Source organism: Balaenoptera physalus (genome assembly GCF_965194825.1).
Source record: "Balaenoptera physalus genome assembly, chromosome: 6".
Lineage (NCBI taxonomy): Eukaryota > Metazoa > Chordata > Mammalia > Artiodactyla > Balaenopteridae > Balaenoptera > Balaenoptera physalus.
Window position 1 is genome coordinate 71,131,745 of NC_138885.1, and position 6,000 is coordinate 71,137,744.

Sequence of the window (6,000 nt, forward strand, 5' to 3'; positions counted from 1 at the left end):
CTAAGGCACTGAGCCTGAAATGATAGAATTTGTATTTGTCTAGAGCAGTGGTTCTTAAACTTCAGTGTCTATAAGAGTCACCTCAGGTTTTTGTTTGAAATGCACTGATTCTATAGGTTTGGGGTGAGTTTTTCAACAAGCTCCCTAAGTGATTCTGATACGGTAGTCATTGGCATTGACTTTGTGGTACACTGACCTAAAGAGATTCTATGTGTTGGACCTTAGGTTGGACTGTTGTAAAAGTAAGACACTAAGAAGTTTCCAAGTCATTTACCTTGAGCATTATTTAATAGAATTAAGCATCTGCTTTCCCTCAATTTAATATCAGTAAGTATTAATTACAATAAGAAATTGAAAAACACAAGCAGTCTTACAAATAGCAAAATGTCAGGCCAACTTTTTCGTGTTGGCAAATGTTTTTTTGTTGTTTTTTTTTTTAAATTAATTAATTTATTTATTTATGGCTGTGTTGGGTCTTCGTTTCTGTGCAAGGGCTTTCTCTAGTTGCGGCAAGCGGGGGCCACTCTTCATCGCGGTGCGCGGGCCTCGCTATCGCGGCATCTCTTGTTACGGAGCACAGGCTCCAGACGCGCAGGCTCAGTAATTGTGGCTCACGGGCCCAGCTGCTCCGCGGCATGTGGGATCCTCCCAGACCAGGGCTCGAACCCGTGTCCCCTGCACCGGCAGGCAGACTCTCAACCACTGCGCCACCAGGGAAGCCCCAAATGCTTTTTGACGTTTATAAAGGATGGTAATTATTTGCTTTATGCCATTCAAAGCTCCTACCTAATTTTATTTTTTATTTACATTTATTTTGAAGTGAATTATGTTAATAAGTTTTCAGATTTTGTCTCTAAAGAAATGCATAGGTACATGTCATTCTTTTTAAATGACAAAAGAGCATGAAGGTGATATAATTATCATCAGTGTCTAAAAAACTGAAATAGAATATTCACAAGGGTACAGAAATCGTGTATGTGTATGTGAGTATTCTTGCAATCCTAAAGTGAATCTTCTTATAAAATGAATGCTTTTTTGGTGCACCCAAAAAATCTGTTGATTTGTAAGTGCAGTTTACCTGTCAGTAACTTGTTATGAATGCATAAAACTAAAAATCAGTAAAGGCAAAAACAAATGAAACGTTTATATAGCCTTTTCACCCAGCAGTACAGCCACACGCAAGTTTTATTTCTTCTGTATGTGGATGGTAAGCTCTATTAAAAATCGTGGCAGTTAATTTTTACATACGATTTCAGTAAAGAGAGAAAACATAAAGGTCATCCTTATTAGATAAGAAGTTCCATTTTAATATCTGAATTCTAATAAATGGATTGCATTATTTCCTTTTCTAGAAACAGTAACTCAAGAACAATGGATCCTGAGAACCAAAGGTATGGTATTGCTAGGGGGTCAAACAGAAATATTTAGTTAAAATATGAAATTGTAGTTCATTCATTACAATGACCATGCTTTATTTAATTAGAAGAGACTTGTCCTCAGGAGAATATGCAGTTCCCACTACACTTTGAGAAAGTTACCAGGCCCTGTGAAAATCCATTTGAGTGGTTATCACAGGAAAGGGAGTCCAATGACTGTCGTATATGAATTGCAGCCAGTATCTAGACGTCCAGGTCCATGTGAGCTAGCTGACCAAGACTACAACTACTGTGGCACCCTAGCGACTGCCTTTCTGACCACACTGCTGCAGAAGTGGTGGAAGGAAGGCCTCAGGAGACTGTTTAAGCAAAGTTATTTGTATTGGAGATACAAAAATCAGGAATGTGTGAAAAGGCAAGTACTGTTTCCCACAAAAATTGGGAAAATATTGAGCACAGTAGGATAATCAAAGTGCTTACTCACAGATACTCCTATGAATCTACATTCTGAGTTTTCCTACCTTTCTTTCTGTTTCTGATTTTGTAGGTAAATGGTGTTACTACTAATTTTCTTGTTCATATATTATCGTTTTCCAATGTCAGTAATACACAGGTCACAGCATTCATTAGCACAGAGTTCTTAGGGATTTTGTTTCTTCTGTTATTTTTGTGGGGTTTTTAACTCTAAAAGAAGAGATTTAAAGTCATCTAATTAAAGTTATCTACTGATTTACTGGAAGATCTGATATATAAAAGTACATAATTTTCCTTTCATCATCGACAAATCTGTCTATTGTATTGGTTTTGGGCCCTAGAAGTTAGTTTTTGCATTCTTTTATTATTGAACCATTAGCACAAAAAACTTTCTTCCTCTTCCCCATTAGTACATTAGTAACTTAAGAAATGTAAGTGTCCATGTGACATTGGGGGAAGGTACAGAAGGGCTTGCAGTTTGTTACTTGTAGGACTGACTTTAGGAAGAGTCTGTAGTAGTTGATGAGAGCGCTGGGACGGACTGACCTGCTTCGGCAGTGTCAAAATTGGACCAACAATGGCAAAGAAAAAGTACACTTGGAGAGAGCACCTATCTTTTCTTTACCATCACAAACTCCTGTGTGGGTTCATCTCCCATTACTACCATCTTGGCTTAATCCCTTCATCAGAAACTCCTAGCAGGGCTCATTTTCTACCACTTTTACCCCAAATCTGGGAACTGTCAGCACTGTAATGTAGTCCCATCTCTCACCCAGCCCAGTCTTATTCCACTGCAGTAACTCAAAGAAAATATTTCATAGAAAAGAATGGAAGTAGGTCTCCTTACATCATCCTGCAAGATTAGCAGTGTGCCTGGAATACCCAGCTTCTGTATAATAGCTTTCAGTTACTTGTAATGTAGGAATGTATCACGTCTTCTAGGTCTTGTTAATATTGTTAGTCTTCAGTTCTCCGAAGAGCATATTTCACATATGGTATCAACATTGCCTTTTTGGACCTGTTTTCTCATCTAGAAAATAGAAGATAATAAAGGCTGTGTAAACAAACACTTGCAACCCCCTTCTCCCAGTTTTCTGTAAAAATGCCCATGAAAACATTTAAGTAAAAAAAAAAAATTGGTATCATTCATAAAAACTTAGATAAGAATAGTAGATACTAGAAAAAATTTTTACTAAATAAAGCAATAAGGTGTGGATTTTTTTTTTAAATGGCTGACTCAAATTCCACATCGAAACAACTTGTCATGTAAAGCAAGATGATACCTTAGCTTCCCACCTTTTAACACTATTAACGTATGTATAAGAAGGCTGGACTAATAATTTTTTTTTATAGTTTCCATTTTTTTTTTTAATATAAATTTATTTATTTATTTTTGGCTGTGTTGGGTCTTCGTTTCTGTGCAAGGGCTTTCTCTAGTTGTGGCGAGCGGGGGCCACTCTTCATCGCGGTGCGCGGGCCTCTCACCATCGCGGCCTCTCTTGTTGCGGAGCACAGGCTCCAGATTTGCAGGCTCAGTAATTGTGGCTCACGGGCCCAGTTGCTCCGTGGCATGTGGGATCTTCCCACACCAGGGCTCGAACCCGTGTCCCCTGCATTGGCAGGCAGATTCTCAACCACTGCACCACCAGGGAAGCCCTGGACTAATAATTTGAGACAGCTATTGAGAGTCCCATCAGAAAAGGCTTTCTGCATTTCGTAACTAGTGGCACTGAAGCTGCACTATCTTGGAGTTGTGGTTCCAAGAGAACCACAACTGGCATTCACCTTGGGGTGGGGAGGGTCATAAAAGAGATCCCACCTATGACCACAAGAGAAATGCTGAATGACAAAGGCAGCATTAGCAACCCAAAAAGATCTTTTAGCTTCTGCCCATCTGCAGATTTAGAATACTTACAGCAGGATTTCTTTTAAGTATTCTTTCCAGCCTCTGTCCTAAGAACTTTGGTCTTATTGCCAGGAAATCCCTTACCCTCTTCCACCCTAAGTCTAGATCTGATGGACGTCCTCGGGTTTCCTGGAGGAATGAAATGTGTCTGACATTTCTGACCACGTGCTTGATATTATATCAGCACTTCAGTGGACTGTAAAGGAGCTGAAAGCAATCCTCAGACTGTAAATTCTGAAATCAACCTAGCTAAATCTGTCCTCATTGAGAAATGGGCAAGAGATTTGAACTACTGGCATTTCACAAAAGAAGGCCAAGAAGGGATTGCAATTTTTCTTTTTTTTTTTCTTTCTTTTTTCTTTTTTCTTTTTTCATTCTTTTCTCTTTTTTTTTTTCTTCTATTTTTTTCTTTCTTTTTTTTTTTCTTTTGGCAGAGGAAGGGAGGATTGGGTAAATTCCTTAGCTTTTATAAAGAAACATTAAAACATTGTCTTTTTTACTTTGACTGTTAATGTAAGTTGAATCTTTTTAAAATCTGTTAAATGCTCAATAATATTAGTCATCAAGGAAATGCACATTAAAACTACAGTAAGATACCCTTACACTGGTAAAAACAGCAAAAATTAAGATATCAACAATACCAGGTGTGGGTGAGAGTGTGGAGCAACAGGATCTCTCATAAACTGCTTTGGAAATATTTGACAAATACCTGTTAACGTTAAAACATGCATCTACGCTCAGCTCAGCAGTTCCACTTCTAAGCATGTATCCAAAAGAGATAAGAAAATATGTGTACCAAAAAAACATACAAGCATTACTGGTAATAGCCTCAAAGTAGAAACAACCCGTGTCCATCAACAGAATGGATACAGTGAAGTACAGGAAATGAGCTAACTCTTGCTACATGTAACAATTTGGATGAATATCATAACCGTGTTGACAAACCAGCCAACAAAAGAAAATGCTATGTGATTCCCACTTATGAAAGGGTTCAGAAACAAAACCTAGGCAGAATTGAATGGGGAAGAGTCACAAAGGGACAAAGGGGGCTTATGGTGTACTGGTAATCTTGTCTTTCCTGACCAGTGTGGTGATAACTTTGTGATAACTTTTTGAGTTGTGCTTTTTATAGTTTATGCATTTTTTTGTATTTGTCTTATAATTCATTTAAAGTTTTGGTTTCTTAATGCATTAAGCAGTATCAACATGAGTCTAATGGGACAGACACTCCTGCAGTGTGAGAGAAGAGCAATATCCTAAGGCATTTAGAAGGAAGGGCTTTCTGTATGCATCCAGTTCATTGAAAGCAAGGAAGTATTAGAAAATACCTGCTTCAGCTCCTGCTCTGGTACAACAGGGCATGACAAGGACAAGGACATAAGAAGAGTAAGAGAGAGGAAAGGAAAGAGAGAAGCTAAATTAAAAGTTGTGTCAGAAACAGCAAATAGTCACAGATTAAAGAAAATCTAACCCATAATGAAGAATGATGAATATCAAACTGCTTTCAGACGCTATGGGCTCTCATGAACCAACAAAGGGAAGACAGAGGGGTTCCCCCAACTTGTTCATCAACCAGAATTAAAGCTGCCTTCATCAGTGTTACCTACTGTGCTTAATAAGGTCTCCTTTAAGGGATTCTGCAACTTACAATAAATCAAAAGCACCCTCAGTTGAATATAGTGAGAGAAAAGGTGGAGATTTAAAAGGCTGGTTATGAAGGTTTATCCTTTGAATAATAGATGTTCCCAAAGAAGACGACAAGACAAATTAAACAATAAATAGCTTTAATAGAAGAAACCTTGATTTTAAAAAGTGCTCAAGTCTGAAGATCCTCTTCTGTACATTAGATGCCAGCTGGAATGGAGCAGTGTCTACAGAGTTGTGTAGTTCAGGATTTCTCTACTCATCCAGATATGAAGGTAACAGAAAAGGATTCTGTGATGTGCAGCTTACTGTTTTCCAGGTTAATTTCCCTTTATAGAAAAAAACTACTTGAATATAATCAGTGCACTACCAGAATGAATCAAAATTCAGAGTAAAAGAATGAGGAAAGAAAGACCAGTCGGTGAGTATTGAAATCAGTGCAACTGTTAGAGTAATACAGATAATTATTGTAAATGTAATGTTTAAAGCAAGAGATTTATTAAATTATCTCAAAATCTTTAAATGAGGTTTATTACCTCAGATTAAGTTAATGAAGGCTAAGAAGGGATGGCAATTTCTTTTTGGGGGGATGATGTGAAA